Source organism: Macaca mulatta, chromosome 2 (genome assembly GCF_049350105.2).
Source record: "Macaca mulatta isolate MMU2019108-1 chromosome 2, T2T-MMU8v2.0, whole genome shotgun sequence".
NCBI classification, from domain to species: Eukaryota; Metazoa; Chordata; class Mammalia; order Primates; family Cercopithecidae; genus Macaca; species Macaca mulatta.
The window spans coordinates 121,277,986-121,295,766 of NC_133407.1; the positions used below are offsets into that span (position 1 = coordinate 121,277,986).

The 17,781-nt window shown below is 41.3% G+C and overlaps 1 long non-coding RNA gene across 2 annotated transcripts; it reads right to left on the reverse strand.

Moving 5' to 3' along the window:
• Nucleotides 1-237: 237 nt before the first annotated feature.
• On the reverse strand, nt 238-15,957 carry LOC144339256 (uncharacterized). 2 transcript variants are annotated; one of them, XR_013414082.1, is made up of 3 exons: nt 15,844-15,957; nt 8,932-9,035; nt 238-418 (listed from the first exon to the last, which is right to left on the reverse strand). It is a non-coding gene; the product is annotated as an uncharacterized LOC144339256 (long non-coding RNA). The 2 variants fall into 2 exon arrangements; XR_013414083.1 differs by lacking the exon at nt 8,932-9,035.
• Nucleotides 15,958-17,781: the final 1,824 nt, after the last annotated feature.

The following is a 17,781-nucleotide window of genomic DNA, read 5'->3' on the forward strand; positions in this document are numbered from 1 at the left end:
TCCTCCTCCCATATTTCTGATACAGCTCCCTGTTTTCAGGGAACAGTTCTTGTTCTCCCACAACCTTCTGGATCTGCTGGAGTGCTGCTCTCTCTCACCCTAATAAGAATGTAGCTCCAGTGGGCACCACTCTCCTGCACTGATGACTGTCACCATTGCTTCCACCACTGAATTGGGAAGTATTTGATGTTCTTCCAAGAAAGTGAAATAAGCCCAAGAACACAACTGAGGTCAAGCTGTGATTGTTAACAGGTTTTGACTTTTGTTTACAGAAAGTATAATAGACAGGGTTAACTATACTGCTGTTAGCAGTGGCTGCTGTGAAAGGTCCACAGTCTAAACTCGCTATCAGAATGGCAGATTCGCAGGGCTTCTGGAAACTCTACCATCATCAGAGGCTGTCCTCTTGTCCTATGCCCTACAAAAGACATAATACAACACAATCTGTCATCAGTTCAATTCCTGAGGTCTGGGATTTTCAGTCTTTAACACCACAGGTGGAACTCAACAATCCATGCCATAAAATCCTGGGCCAAGTGCCCTCCATTTCTTGTTCACAGCTTCTCCTCTAGCACTGACTGAAGAAAACAAGCCTGCACACTCTCTCAGCATTCCTCTCCATCCCACTTCCATGACCCTCACAGATAACTGTCTAAAGAACAGGCCTCTCAGCTCTGTAAAGATATCCAGTAATGAGACAGGCACGATGGCTCATGCGTGTAATCCCAGCACTTTGGGAGGCCGAGGCGGGAGGATCACCTGAGGTCAGGAGTTCGAGACCACCCTGGCGAACATGGTGGAACTCCATCTCTAATAAAAACAAAAATTATCCGGGTGTGGTGGTGTGTGCCTGTAATCCCAGCTACGTGGGAGCCTGAGGCAGGAGAATTACTTGAACCCAGTAGGTTGCAGTGAGCTGAGATTGCACCACTGCACTCCAGCCTGGGTGACAGAGCGAGACTATTTAAAAAAAAAAAAAAAGATATCCAATAGTGCACAAGCATAGGACAATCTAGATCCATACTTAGGGAGAAACATTTCTTTATAGAAATCAATATATAGAGGCAGATAACTACTAAAAGATACCTTATTAGCAGCCTGAAGCATCTTCATTTGTTTTTTGTTTGTTTGTTTTGAGATGGAGTCTTGCTCTGTCATCCAGGCTGGAATGCGGTGGTGCAATCTTGGCTCACTGCAACCTCCTCCACCTCTCAGGTTCAAGTGATCCTCTTGCCTCAGCCTCCCAAATAGCTGGGACTACAGGCACGCGCCACTATGCCTGGCTAATTTTGGTGGGGTTATTTTTTATTAAAGATGGGGTTTTGCCACGTTGGCCAGGCTGGTCTTGAACTCCTGGCCTCACCTGATCCACCCGCCTCAGCCTTCCAAGTGCTGGGATTACAGGCGTGAGCCACTATGTCCAGCCTTCATTTGTTTTACCTCAATTATTTCAGGCCTTCACCTAGAACTGGACGTTGGTGATGACTTTGCAATTACAAAACCCGAGGCAGCTTCAGGGTATCTCCTAGGACAAGAGAGGAATTAGTACTAAAAGGAAATTAGAGCCTTCACTTTTAAAGGTAGTGTTTCCAGCTGGTTCACTCATCAAGGTTAAAAAATAAAATCCTGGCTTCAGCTAGCTTGTTTATAATATCACTTGCCGTGATTACTTGTTGGAAAGCATGTCTCTGTTTCATTAGAGAGCCTGGAGGTCAGATAACAAAAATAGAAACTGGAAGGGATATTAAAGGAATAAGTGGTGCCTAGGGATAGAAAATAACGTCAAGCAGATTGTTTATCACATGGTAACAGTGAGCTGCGGTGAAATGGTAAGAGGTTTTGGAGCCAAACAGACGTAGGTCCACATGATGATGGGACTCTTCTCCCAAGGTGGGGTGACTGGGACTTCACTTCTCTAAGCCTTAGTTTCTTCACATGTAGAATGATGGTAACAATTTTACTTCACAGAGTTGAGGATTAAATGAGAAAATATATTATCAAGCACTGGCAGGAGGCAGGCTATGCTTCAGGTATAGCTGGTGCTGGGAATAAAGGAGTGAAGGGATGAAAATGAGTCACTGTCTTCACTGAGATTTCAATCTAGAGTGGAAGGCAGGAATTAAAGAACTACCTAACTTCAATTGTGATGAGTGCTATCACGAAGCCTAGGGTACCATAAAAAGAGACCTGACCTCATTTAGGGTGTCAAGGACTGTGGCCCTGAGGAAATGATGCAAAAGCTGGGGAGTCTGGGTTAGGGGACAGCGTGTCATCTTTCAGCTGAGGCATTCTAGGCTCATGGAAGGTGCTCAATAAATGGGAGTTGCTGTTATTATTATTTATTCAGTAAACATTTATTGAGTGCCTACTATGCATACTGTGCTACCATGCATACTGAGGGTATAATAAATGTGTGAAGTTGAAAGGTAGCTTAACTTCTTTGAGCCTCAGTATGTTCAGCTGTAAAATGGGAATATTAATATTACCTACCCCTTTAGTCTTTCTTTGAAGATTCAATGAGATAATGAATGCAAAATGTTTAACATAGTGCCTGGCATAAGGAGAACATAATATATATTAGTAATATTTTTATTGTTCACTAATCAAGACTGGCCACATGATTTACAGGGCCCAGAGCAAAATAAAAATGCAGGGCTTCTTGTTAAAAGATTATTAAGAATTTCAAGCCAGGTGCAGTGGCTCATGCCTGTAATCCCAGCACTTTGGGAGGCTAAGGCAGATGAATCACAGGGTCAGGAGTTTGAGACCCTGGCCAACATGGCGAAACCTCGTCTTTACTAAAACCACAAAAATTAGCCAGGCGTGGTGGCGGGCACCTACAGGTGCTACTCGGGAGGCTGAGGGAGGAGAATCGCTTGAACCTGGGAGGCAGAGGTTGCAGTGAGCCAAGATCGGGCCACTGCACTCTATCCTGGGTGACAGAACGAGATTCTGTCTCAAAAAAAAAAAAAGAAAAAAAAAACTTTGGCTGGGCATGGTGGCTCACGCCTGTAATCCCAGTACTTTAGGAGGCTGAGGCGGGTGGATCACCTGAGGTCAGGAGTTCGAGACCAGCCTGACCAACATGGATAAACCCCATCTCTACTAAAAATACAAAATTAGCCAGGCTAATGTGGTGGCGCATGCCTGCAATCCTAGCTGCTCAGGAGGCTGAGGCAGGAGAATCACTTGAACCTGGGAGGTAGAGGTTGCAGTGAGCCGAGATCGTGCCATTACACTCTAACCTGGGCAACAGGAGCTAAACTCCATCTCAAAAAAAAAAAACAAAAACCTTAAAACAGTAAGATATTAAACCAAGGGAGGGCCCTGTGTAACTGCACAGTTCGCATGCTTACAAAGACAGCCCTTTCACTAGTTATGTCATATGTACATATATGCTTTTGTATAGCTTACCTGTACAAACAGGCTGAATCTTTCTTGGGAGCAACTTTCAAAATTCAGTATGTGGAATTTAGTGTATAAGGATAAAATATGTATACATGCAGTATATCAACAGATGATTGAGACATATTTTTCTCAACATGTTGTTATGAAAAATTTTAAACAAAAATTATAAGAATTTCCTAGTAAGCACATGTATACAAACCACCTAGACTCTATTATTAACATTTTATTATATTTGCTTTTTTATATATATATATGTATATATTTTTCAAGAGATTCAGTCTCGCTCTGTTGCCCAGGCTGGTCTTGAACTCCTGGGCTCAAGCAATCCACCCTCCTCAGCCTCCCAAAGCGCTAGGGTTATAGGCGTGAGTCCCCACACCCGCCTCCCTTATTATATATCTATCCATTTCTTTATCCATTTATTAATCAATCTATTTTATTTTTGGTGCATTTCAAAGTAAATTCCAGATATCAATATCACTAACTAAAGCCAAATTTGTTTGATTCTTTCTCCTTTTGATGTAAATTGATATACAGAGGAATGCATAAATCTTAACAGTAAATTTGCTGGCTGGGAGAGGTGTCTCACGCCTGTTATCCCAGCATTCTGGGAGGCCAAGGCGGGTGGATCACTTGAGGACAGGAGCGCGAGATCAGCCTGGCTAACGTAGTGAAATTAGTGAAACCCGTTCTCTACTGAAAATATAAAAATTAGCCGGGCATGGTGGCACATGCTTGTACTTCCCCTGCTACTCAGGAGGTGGGAGAATTGTTTGAATCCAGGAGGCAGAGGTTGCAGTGAGCTGAGATCGTGCCACTGCACTCCAGCCTGGGCAACAGAGTGAGACCCTGTCTCAAAAAAAAAAAAAAACAAAAAAAAACAAGAGTAAATTTGGTAAATTTGCTGAGTTTTGACAAATGCATTGTCCTCTGTAACCCAAACCTCTATAAAGATACAGAACATTACCATCATCCTAAAAAGTTCCTTCACACTCCTTCCCTGTTAGTCACCACTCCTACCCTTTCCAGAGACAACTACTGTTCTGATTTTTTTTTTTTTCTGGTGCTTAAATTTTTCAAAAGGAACCTTGATACGTATAAGTACTTAGCTTCAGTGCTTTCTCCTATTATGCATAGAAAATCTTGCAGCCTTTAAAATAGGAGAGGTAATTCCAGGATAGTCTGGTGCAATCAACAACAAATATTTATTGAGACAAAGAGTAACTAAATAAATCACTTGAATGCTTTTTTCAATAGTTTTTGGGTAAAAGTGATACAATGAACACTCCAGAAAAAGTGTAAACAATATGAAAAAAACATAGAGAGAGGAAATTAAAAATCACCTCACATGAAGAGATGAACACTTAAAATATTTGGGGCTGGGCATGGTGGCTGTTGCCTGTAATCCCAACATTTTGGGAGGCTGAAGAGGGAGGAGGATAGCTTGAGGCCAGGAGTTTGAAACCAGCCTGGATAACATACACCCCATTTCTACAAAATAAAAATTTTTAAATTAGCCAGACTTAGTGGCATGCTCCTGTAGTCCCAGCTACTGGGGAGGCTGAGGCAGGAGGCTCACTTGAGCCCAGGAGTTTGAGGCTGCTGGTAGCCGTCATTGCTCTACTACACTCCAGCCTGGGCAACAGAGTGAGACCCTGTCTCAAAAATACGTATATAAATAAAATAGCGGGTGCAGTGGCTCATGCCTGTCATCCCAACACTTTTAGAGGCCTAGACAGCTGAATTACTTGAGGTCAGGAGTTCGAGACCAGCCAGGCCAGCATGGTGAAACCCCATCTCTACTAAAAATACAAAAATAAAATAAATAAATAAAAACATTGGCCGGGCGCGGTGGCTCAAGCCTGTAATCCCAGCACTTTGGGAGGCCGAGACGGGCGGATCATGAGGTCAGGAGATCGAGACCATCCTGGCTAACACGGTGAAACCCCGTCTCTACTAAAAATACAAGAAAATTAGCCAGGCGAGGTGGCGGGCGCCTGTAGTCCCAGCTACTCGGGAGGCTGAGGCAGGAGAATGGCGTGAACCCGGGGGAGCGGAGCTTGCAGTGAGCCGAGATCGCGCCACTGCACTCCAGCCTGGGGCACAGAGCAAGACTCCGCGTAAAAAAAAAAAAAAAAAAAAAAAATAAATAAATAAATAAAAACATTTTGATGAAATTTCTCCCTGATGCCTATGTATACATATATATAGTGATCTCTGTATAAAACCTGATATAAATGGGATCATACACATGCTACTATGTAACCTGTTTTTATCACTTAACAATATCCTGTAGATATTTTTCCTCATTATAAATACAAGTTAGAAATATAAATCATCATTTCTAATGGGCACACTCAATGGACATATAATTCTTTTTTTTTTTTATACTTTAAGTTCTGGGGTACATGTGCATAACGTGCAGGTTTGTTACATATGTATACTTGTGCCATGTTGGTGTGCTGCACCCATCAACTTGTCAACACCCATCAACTCGTCATTTACATCAGGTATAACTCCCAATGCAATCCCTCCCCCTTCCCCCCTCCCCATAATAGGCCCCTGTGTGTGATGTTCCCCTTCCCGAGTCCAAGTGATCTCATTGTTCAGTTCCCACCTATGAGTGAGAACATGCGGTGTTTGGTTTTCTGATATAATTCTTTAATTAACCAGTTACCAGCTGGGCATGGTGGCTCATGCCTGTAATCCCAGCACTTTGGGAGGCCAAGGTGGGTGGATCACTTGAGGTCAGGAGTTCAAGAATAGCCTGGCCAACATGGTGAAACCCTGTCTCTACTAAAAATACAAAAATTATCCGGGCATGGTGGCACATGCCTGTAACCCCAGGTACTCAGGAAGCTGAGGCAGGAGAATCTCTTGAACCTGGGAGGTGGAGGTTGCAGTGAGCAGAGATCGCACAACTGCACTCCAGCCAGGGCTATAAGAGTGAAACTTCATCTTTAAAAAAAAAAAAAATTAACTAGTTACCTACCAACGATCATTTTGATTGTTTCTAAAATGTCAGTATTATCAACAATACTGTAATAAATAAACATGCTTATACATACAGCATTTTCTGAGCTGTATAATTATTTCCTTATGGTAAATTGCCAAAGGTGGGATTATTCAGTTACAACATGAACATGTTGTACATGCTGGCTTGTTATACTAAAATGCCTTCCAAAAAAAAGAGACAACAACTTACATCCACTGACTGACTAAGTTCTAAATTCTTGAGGTAAGAAAGTAAATATTTGTTTTATCTTCTTCCTTAAGAATAGAAAAGATGGAGACACATAAGGGGCTAAAAAGCCTATATTTAAACCAGCAAGCAAAAATGTATGTAAAGGTGCCTCATAAACACTGCAAATGAATCCAGTTGAACTTGATTCAGTAAACAATTATTTAACACCTACTATATTCAAAGATGGGACTAGCTCCTGGTAGTAGGAAGGTGAGAAGCCATGGGCCCAATCAAGTTCAAAATACTCACAGTCTAATAGGACAACTTTCCTGGCTACAGAGCTTTATTCTCACTAAAGCCTACATGACAAGAATGGACCCCAAGGGACTGCTCCTAAAGGAGCACTGACTTCTACCTTATTTTTGATATAAAACTCAAAAGATAGGCAGAGTGCAGTGGCACATGCCTGTAATCCCAGCACTTTAGGAGGCTGAGGCGGGCAGATTGCTTGATTCCAGGAGTTCGAGACTAGCCTGAGCAACATAGTGAGACCACATCTCTACAAATACAAAAAAATTAGCCAAGTGCAGTGGCTCATGCTTGTAGTCCCTGCTATTGGGTGACAGAATGAGACCCTGTCTAAAAAAAAAAAAAAGCTCAAAAGACATAAATAAAAGGAAAGTGTCCCTTCTCTTCTTGTGCCCCAGATCACTATTTCCACCCATAGTTCCCCTATTACCAATTCCCTGCATATCTTCCCAGAAGCTATCACTATTAACAATTTCCTGTATATCTTCCCAGAAAATGCTGTGTGTCTATGTATCCAGGCATATGCTGAGCAGGCATATGCTAATTGTCCACTCATCACTTACTCATTCAAGCAATTTTTTACACAGTAGTATTATACACAACTTTGCACATGAATCATAAAAATATACATCAGAGATTATTCCATATCCATTCATACAGAGCTGCTTCATTTATCTTTTACTTGGAGATCATTCTATATCCAGTCTTATGAATCTATCTCATTCTTTTGTGTCATCTGCACAATATTCCATTACATGAATGTATTCTATTGACGGTTGGTCCCAATATTTTGTTAATAGAATGCTGCAATAACTATCTTTCTAGATACCAAAATCTTTTTGTATAAGAAATGACTATGTGATGTTTGGCTTCAAATCAAGTTAGTAAGCTACTGGAGAGAGAAAATTTTGGGGTTATAGATGAATATTAAAAAGTAGAGTCTGCGGCCAGGCGCGGTGGCTCATGCCTGTAATTCCAGCACTTTGGGAGGCCAAGGCGGGCAGATAACGAGGTCAGGAGTTTGAGAACAGCCTGGCCAACATGGTGAAACCTCGCCTCTACTAAAAATACAAAAATTAGCCAGGTGTGGTGGCGTGCACCTGTAATCCTGGCTACTCAGGAGGTGGAGGCAGGAGAATTGCTTGAACTGGGGAGGTGGAGGTTGCAGTGAGTGGAGATCGCACCACTGCACTCCAGCCTGGGCAACAGAGCAAGACTCCGTCTCGAAAACAAACAAACAAAAAGAAGTAGAGGCTTGGTATGGTAGCTCATGCTTGTAATCCTAACACTTTGGGAGACTGAGGCAGGAGGATAACTTGAGCCCAGGAGTTTGAGACCAGCCTGGGCAACATAGTGAGACCCTGTTTCTACAAAAACAGAAAAAATTAGCTGGGCATAATGGCATGCATTTATAGTCCCAGCTACTCACGAGGCTGAAGCAGGAGGATTGCTTGAGCCCAGGAAGTTGAGGCTGCAGTGAGCCATGATCATGCCACAGGACTCCAGCCTGGGTGACAAAGTGAGACCCTGTCTCCAAAAAAAAAAAAAAAAAAAAAAAAAGGATAAAGCATTAGGGACTGGGGAAGTTGGGGAAAGGAGAGACATTTGATCATTTGATCAAAGGGTATAAAATTTCGGTTAGAGAGGAGGAATAAGCTTTAGTGATGTATTGCACAGAATGGTGATCATAATAAATAATAATGCACTGTATATTTCAAAATTACTAAAAAAGTGGATTTTAAATGTTTTCACCACAAAAAATGATAAGCATATGAGGTGACAGATATGTTAACTAGCTTGATTTAATCATTCCACAATGTATACATGTAGGAAAACATCATTTTACCCCATGAATATATACAATTATTATTTGTCAATTAAAAATAAAAGAGTACAAAGCATTAAATATATACACTGTGTCTGAAACATGTTTTCCCAAATAACTGTTAAAACAAGAGAAAAGCATAAAAGCCAAGAGGATATCTCCACCCACTTAGACTCCTCAGGAGGTGTAAATATATAGGCCTTACCCAAGGTCTTAGCGGTCCACAGTAGAGCTTTGTCACACTAATAGCGAGAACTCGTTGTAGAGTCCATGCCTTGGCACTAAGAACTTCCCCTAGAGAGTTTAGATCTAGCAATGTGAACATACAAATATTCATTTGTCACACATAATTCATCAAAAGGCTTTTGTACATGCAAGCAGAGGAGTACATTTCCTTTTGCCTTTCCCATTGACTTTTGTTTCTGAACTTCATTTTGAAATAATTACAAACTTGAAAGTTTCAAGAATAGCGCAAAGAACTCCCACACATTCTTTATCCAAACTCACTATTTTCAAACATTTTGCCACATTCTTCCCTCTATATATTTTTTCTGTATTATTTGAGAATAAATTGCATACATTATGCCTCTGTATCCCTTAATACTTCAGTGTAGGCTGGGTATGGTGGCTTACGTCTGTAAACCCAGCAATTTGGAGGCCAAGGCAGGTGGATCACCTGAGGTCAGGAGTTCGAGCCCAGCCTGGCTAACATGGTGAAAACCCATCTCTACTAAAAATAGAAAAATCAGCCAGGCGTGGTGGTGTGTGACTGTAGTCCCAGCTACTAGGGAGGTTGAGGCAGGAGAATTGCTTGAATCCGGGAGGCGGAGGTTGCAGTGAGCTGAGATGGCACCACTGCACTGGGTGACTCTTTCTCAAAAAAAAAAAAAAAAAAAAAAAAAAAGCTGATGCATAGACATCTACTGTTTTTGCTTGCCCAGCTCTCTTTCCTCTTCCTTTTGGCAACAGCTTTAGGAAACCATCCCTTTTGCATTGGACACAGAGTTAATGGAACTGTCCTTCGAAGTCCTCATCCCCCATCTCCGCCCCCTTTATGGCCATGGAATGGGCATGTAAGGCAACCTAAGTCAATCAGTTGGGGTGTTTGAATCTTGAAAGGGGCTTAAAGATTGACAAAGTGTGAGTTGATTCCTAAAGGTGGTGCCTTGAAGAGGTTGCTTAATGGCTCTTGCTATTCATTAGCTCTGCTTCTCTGTAACTTGCTTCTTTAGCATTTCTTTTCATTCTCAGTGCCACCCCATGTCTTTCCAATAATTTCCATAGGCTTAGGTTGACCAGTTTCTGTCGCTTGCAAACAGAGGACCCTAATCAATAACAGCTGACTTGAAAAAATTTTTCTTTCAGCAACACTTGCACAAATGGAACTGTGACTTGAATTGCATAGAAAAAAGTTGGCCCTGGGTACACCCTTTCCTAAGGCTTAGTGTGGCAATGCCTTATAGACTTATGGCTCTGCTGTTCAATCTAACTAATGACAACCTGTTTTCACACTCCCAGAAGTGACCATTCTTGGAAAAGCAGAGCAATTCTTCTGTTAGTTGTAGCTTTTAGAAATGTCTCCAGCAAAGGGGCAGTGCTTTAGTCAGTGGTTATTTTAACTCTGTCACCCCCAAACTGATCCATCTGGTTGGCAGAGTGATGAAATACAATCTGCCTTGAACACAACATCACAGGGGGCTCCCTGCCTGATTGACTCTAGGGCCTGCTGCCAGCAGGAAGTGAAGATACCACTTATTGTCTTTCTTGACAATCTGTTCCTGACTTCTAGGAACTCACACATATGGAAGAACACTTTGATGTCTCCAAAAGACATTCAGACAGTTTAGTATGAATCTATCCCCATGAAAAAAAATCTCCATAAAAGCTTAATCAGTAGGGTACAGTGACTCAAAACTGTAATCCCAGCACTTTGGGAGGCCAAGGCCAGAGGATCACTTGAGCCCAGGAGTTTGAGACCAGCCTGGGCAATATGGCAAGACCCTGTTTCCACATACACACACAATTTTTTAAAAATTAGCCGGGTGTGGTGGAGCATGCCTGTAGTCCCAGCTACTTGGGAGGCTGAGATGGGAGGATCCCTTGATCCCAGGAGGTCAAGGCTCCAGCGAGCCATGATCTCACCACTGCACTCCAGCCTGGGTGACAGAGCAAGACCCTGTCTCAGAAAAACTCACCAAAACTCCACATATTTTGGTTACTTAGAAAAATGTTTCCAGTAGTGAAGGCATGCTGATCTATTTCTGTGGTTTACTGTCAAAAAGTTCAGAAAACACATAGGTAAGGCAAATATGACAAAATGGTAACAACTTAGAATCAAGGAGCTCTGTGTATGTTCATTGTAATTTCAATATTTCTGTACATTTGAAATTTTTTATAATAAAAAGTTTGGGAAAATATAGAAATGAACAATTTTAGTGGACACAGGTTCTACATTGATTCAATATTATTCTCATTATCATCTTCAAGACTAACTTCAGAGCCTAAGCTAGAGGGAGAAGTTACAAAACCAAGTTTTCTTCTGCCACCATCTTTGCCACTGACCCCGAGTTATCATATAACCGGAAAATGGGGAGATGGGCCTGTCTGGTTGCACTTAAAGCATCTCATTTCTCTAGAGATCTGTTTTCAGTGTCGATAGCCCACGAATTTCTCCTACAGTATTTTTCACATGTCATGCTTGTTAGTATGCTAGATTTGCACAAAGGAGACTGGGTTCCCGAGCCATATGTTCAAGGCAGGAACAGCTATACAATTTTTTTTTTTTTTTTTGATAGAGTTTCACTTTTGTCTCCTGGGCTGGAGGGCAAGGGCACAATCTTGGCTCACTGCCCCAGCCTCCTGACTAGCTGGGATTATAGGTGTGAGCAACCACACCAGACTCATTTTGCATTTTTAGTAGGGACAGGATTTAATCATGTCGGTCAGGCTGGTCTTGAACTCCTGACCCCAGGTGATCCACCCGCCTTGGCCTCCCAAAGTGTTGGGATTACAGGCATGAGCCACCACGCTCAGCAACAGCTATATAATTTGAGGGGTCCAGTGCAAATGCAAATGAGAAATCTGTTCAAAAGTTACTGAGAATTTCAAGACAGCAGAGTACATCCAGGTATAGTCCTTCCAAGCGGGGCCCTACGTAAAGGTGATACGCTTATGAAACCGGCTCCGTACAAAGTCCAGTGAAGAATCCACAGATGATTGGCCAGGCGCGGTGGTTCATGCCTGTAAATCCCAGCATTTGGGAGGCAGAAGCAGGCAGATCACTTGAGGTCAGGAGTATGAGACCAGCCTAGCCAACATGGTGAAACCCCTTCTCTACTAAGAAAAAAAAAACAACAAAAAATTAGCTGGGTGTTGTGGTGGGTGCCTGTAATCTCAGCTACTTGATCGGAAGGCTGAAGTAGGAGAATTGCTTGAACCCAGGAGGCAAAGTTTGCAGTGAGCGGAGATTGCGACACTGCACTCCAGCCTGGGCAACAGAGTGAGACTCCATCTCAAAAAAAAAAAAAAAAAAAAAAAAAAAGAATCACAGATGAGACCTCCTCCTCCCAGCCTTGTATGCTTGACATGCTTTGGGGGAGTGGAGGAGTGGGAGGAGCAGGCACTTCAGAGTCACTTCCCTATATAGGTCTCTTCAATCCATTTCAACCTATTTTCTGAGGAATCCTTAAGACCAAAGACCACTGAGAAATTTGTTAGTTTTCTAAAACACAGGCATTTAGTGAGATGCTGATGTATGACAATATTATACAGTAGCAACAAGGCATTTTTTCTGAAACAAAACTCAAGTAAAGCTTATTAAAAGGAAACACAAATAACCACATTCAAAAACAATTATTCAAAATATCATAGTTTTCTTTCTCTCTCTCTCTCTCTTTTTTTTTGGACAGAGTCCTGCTGTTTCACCTAGGCTGGAGTGTAATGGCAAGATCTTGGCTCACTGCAGCTACCACCTCCCGGGTTAAAGCGATTCTCCTGCCTCAGCCTCCCCAGTAGCTGGAATCACAGGTGCATGCTACCACACCTGGATAAATTTTGTATTTTTAGTAGAGACAAGACTTCACCATGTTGGCCAGTCTGGTCTTCAACTCCTGACCTCAGGTGATCCTCCCGACTTGGCCTTCCAAAGTGCTGGGATTACAGGTGTGAGCCACCATACCAGGCCAAAATATCATAGTTTTCTTAGAATAAAATATGTACTTAAAATATATTTTCATGTGCAACACTTGCAGGGAATTATAATATATATATGTTATAAATTATTTGATGAGTAAAGTCATCATATATAGAGTCTCTGATATTTTACTTGGTAATTAAGTTATTTGGAAACAAATCCAGATATACCAATAAAAATTCAGAAAGAAAATGCCTCATGGGGCTTTCTGACCCAACCCTTTTACTCTTAAGCATTTGCTATATTCCAAGTAACATTCTTAAATTAGTTATAAAAAACAAGGGGATACTTCAAGTAATCAAAAGGGGACTTACATAAGAGTGACGAAAAATAGCATAATTTCTTCCCTTCCTCTTCCTCCTGCCCCAATACAGCCTTTTGCTATTGATATAAATTATTTATCACTTTTAAGAATAAGGCCCTTAGTGTTGACCTTCCCGTTTCTAATAAATGTGGTATTTTTAAAAGGGCATGCCTCATGTGGCTTAGAATAGCATCTGGAAGAATAGAGCTAACAAATTGTTAACAGTAGCATTAGACTAAGTATTTGTGATGGGCTTAGAGAGGACTTTTACTTTCTTTATTTTTGCTTACCTGAATATATACAATGAACATGTGTTTCTTTCATCAATCAAAAAAAATCAGTCAGGGCCGGCATGGTGGCGCATGCCTGTAATCCCAGCACTATGGGAGGCCAGACAGGAGGATCACTTGAGCCCACGAGTTTGAGACCAGCCTAAGCAACATAGTGGATCTGAGGTATACAGAAAAAAATTAATAAACAAAAAATAAATTAGCTGGATATGGCGATGGCACAAGCCTGTGAACCCAACTACTAAGGAGGCTGAGATGGAAAGATTGCTTGGGCCGGGGAGGTTGAGGCTACAGTGGGCTGTGATCGTGCCATTGCACTCCAGCCTAGGTGACAGAGCAAGATATTGTCAAAACAAAACTAAACAAAACTAAATAATACAGATAATTTTTAGAAAGAAAAAACCCCAGCATGTACTTTGGATCTAGCATGGTGACTTACTTTCAGTCACTCAATCAAATATTAAGATTCTTAATGTTTTTCTTAATGTTTGAGCCTGAGCCTTAGTTTCCTTACCTATAAAATAAGGTTAATACTTAATACACAGAGATGTCACAAGGAAAATGCTAACCACATGGTAAATACACAACAGAGCTTTAATTTCCTTGCCTGTAAAATGTGGAACCTGGATTTGTTGTCTATGATTCTTTCTGGAGTTATAATATTGTGATTCCCTCTTTTTATATTCACAGAAAAAGGTTGCTAAATGAACTTAAATGTCTTCATTTGTCTTCAGGTAGTTATTTCTTTTTATTTCCTGAATGACCAGGAAGCCAAAAACATGTGAGCAGTGCCTCTGGAATGTCTGGGCCACTCCACCCTGGGCACCTGGGAAATGACAGGGTATTTCCACTCATTAGAAACTCCCTGATGAAGAGAGCTTTCCTTAGTGGGAAGAGGATCTAACTTCAGTTGTAATAAGCCAGTGTGTGCCATTAAAAATGTTATATACTCTCAATTTTGGGCTTTGAGTACTCCCAGCTTTCTCTTAATTGGTTTGCTTACCTATATTTGCAATCCAGATACTCTGCTGAAACAGTTACGCAAGTGTTCCATAATTTATTATATCCCATGTGTATGTCATTGGTTAAAGTCCAATTAGATCATTATCAATTAGAGAGGGATGCATATTAGTTGAGTTTACAGAGTTGTCTCCTACACATTAGAAATGCTAATAATTGCCCGTCTTTGATGGTACTAGGATGATAATTTTACAAGTCTCTTTTTGCTTTCAGAAGATTGAAAAGTGGCTTGGATCATAGCAGTGGCAATACTCATCAGACTATAAAAAGGCAAAAACTTAAAAAGGGAGAGAACTACAAAATCAGGAAACATTGCCATCCCCAATTTCTCAAAACATGACATGCTTTTTTTTTGTTTGTTTGTTTGTTTGTTTTTTTTTTTTTGAGACGGAGTCTCGCTCAGTCGCCCAGGCTGGAGTGCAGTGGCGCGATCTCGCCTCACTGCAAGCTCCGCCTCCCGGGTTCACGCCATTCTCCTGCCTCAGCCTCCCGAGTAGCTGGGACTACAGGCGCCCACAACCGCGCCCGGCTAATTTTTTGTATTTTTAGTAGAGACAGGGTTTCACCGTGGTCTTGATCTCCTGACCTTGTGATCCGCCCGCCTCGGCCTCCCAAAGTGCTGGGATTACAGGCGTGAGCCACCGCGCCCGGCCGACATGCTTTTTATTTAATAAAAATTGTGTGTGGATACAGAATCATAGAGAGGAACACCCACATGACTTAGAATTCAAAGTATCTCATGTATGAGATTTCTTAAATTAAGCCTTTTCTGTGCCTGTTGAATACCAGTGGGTGAAGAACGCCTTCAATGCCATTTTGGCATTTCTAGCACCCTGTGTGGCTTGGTAAGATTCTTTATCCTGACATGTTATAGTAGTCCCAGCTTTTCTTGCAGAAGAAAGTCCATTCTGCTTAACATTAATTTTAAGAGATATTATAGTAGAACTGAATATAAACAGACTTTTTTTGTTTCCATATGTATGATTAAGTTTCTCTATATACAAACTAGAGATAAAACAACTTGATCCTTACTACAGGGAAGGCTGAGGGAATTCTTTCTGTGAGCAATAATGATAAATATTAACATTTTCTGAGTGTCTACTATTTCTCAGCAATCATGGTTGGCATTTTGTATTCCACTATTTTATTTAATCCTAAGAAGACTCTGTAAGGTATTACCTACTTTTTTCCTTCCACCCCACCCCCCACCCCGGCCTTTTTTTATAAAAAAAGAAAAGTCTAGTCAAATGCAGTAGATATATGCTTTTTTTCAAATAAGGAAGCCGAAATTTACAGAAGCTAATAATTTACCATTTAAGTATGCCATGTCTGATTCCAACACCTTGCTTTTCATTACTTCTCTTTGACCTTCTAGGAGGAAGATGGAAATGTTCCGAAGTCTGGTGCATTGCCTACAAGTCCTTCAGCAACTGAAACCACACTTGTGTCACTCTTCCTCCTCCTGCTTTCCCTTATCTCTTACGCTCTGGTGATACAAGCCTACTTGCAGTTCCCTTAAAGTCCTATTCTCTCAAGTCTCTGGACTTTTGTTGGGATTGTTTTTTGGCTTAAAATTTCTTTATCCCACTAGCATCAGACTAGCTGGCCTACTCTTTTCAAGTTTCAGTTTAAACTACTCTGCCATGCTTCCATTACTCTTGACATACTCCATTACAGTAAGGATCTTTCTGTGTCATCACCTAAAACGAGCAACTTGAGGGAGTCCTTTTGTTTTTTCATTATTGTATTTCCAGGACCTTTCAAAATATCTATTTTGCAGTAGATGTTCTATCAAATATTTATATAATGAATGTATGAAAGAATGCATAAATGACTTGCTATTCATGCAGAAAAACTCATTAGGGATCTGAGGAGGGTCCTATCTTATTTTATTCCATAGCAGCCTACAAGTTACCAGAAGTGGAAACTTTTCACCCTCTCATAAGAAAGCTTTCCAACATATCCTTATTTTGAATAGCATACCTGGAACACAGTAGTAGCTTGACACATATTTGTTGAATTGATGAAGAGCCTGAGAAACGAATATAACGTCTTGATAATATAATGCCTCTTCTTTCCAGACTCACTTTGTGCCCTGCCTACTTTATCCTCTAATAATGAGTAACAGTATGTGATTTTCATTCATGCACCAAATACTTATTTATCCACTATTACGTGCCGGCACATTGGTGCACTGTTTCAAGTAGGCTCTTTCCTTTCCTTGCTATCCGTGTTCGTGGAAATTCATGAAACCATTCAGCGAATACCATATTTATTGTGGTTTTCTTATCTTCCTTCATTCAGTTCAGTCACTTCTCCCAGACCATCCCTGACCCCTTAGGCAGCTAGTGCCTGCCTCTATCTTAGCCCTGATTACATCAATTTTACGTTTGTCACTCTCTACCCCCATCTCTAACCCACAATACCATTATGCTCTCAGAAGGCAGGAATTGAAGTTTGGTTCACTTATGTGCCCCCAGGGCCCAGCAAAAACCTAGGACACAGCCAAACTGTCTATATATAAGTATTGAAATGAATAATTGCTACTCTTTTTTTTTTTTTTTTTTTTTTTTTTTTTTGGAGAGACAGAGTTTCACTCTTGTTGCCCAGGCTGGACTGCAATGGCAGGATGTTCGCTCACTGCAACCTCCGCCTCCCAGGTTCAAGCGATTCTCCTGCCTCAGCCTCCCGACTAGCTGGGATTACAGGCATGCGCCACCACACTCGGCTAATTACGTATTTTTAGTAGAGACAGGGTTTCTCCATGTTGGTCAGGATGGTCTCGAACTCCCAACCTCAAGTGATCCACCTGCCTCAGCCCCCCAAAGTGCTGGGATTACAGGCGTGAGCCACCGCGCCCGGCGTAATTGCTACTCTTTATTGAACAACATGGATTAACACTTTGAAGTCTCACCACACCACGTGAATTAACTATTATTAACATGTCATCCATGAGAAAAAAGAGGCTTGAAAAAGTTTAGAAACTTGCTTAAGGTCACACTGCGGTGGAGCCTGTTATTGCAGGAATCTGAAGAATGAAGTCACCTTTGAATAGAAATGAGTAAGACTCCTCACTATTTTTTCTTGAGTTTTCATTTAGCTCTTGCAAAATCTTTGTTCTTTAGACCAATGACTCCTCATCTTGATATTGTAAGTGGGGGAAATACCCTCTTTCTTCACTTTGGAAATTGTTCAATCTCTCTTTGGAAGAAACATGATTTTAAACTTTCTGAACGCTCCTTCTGTCGA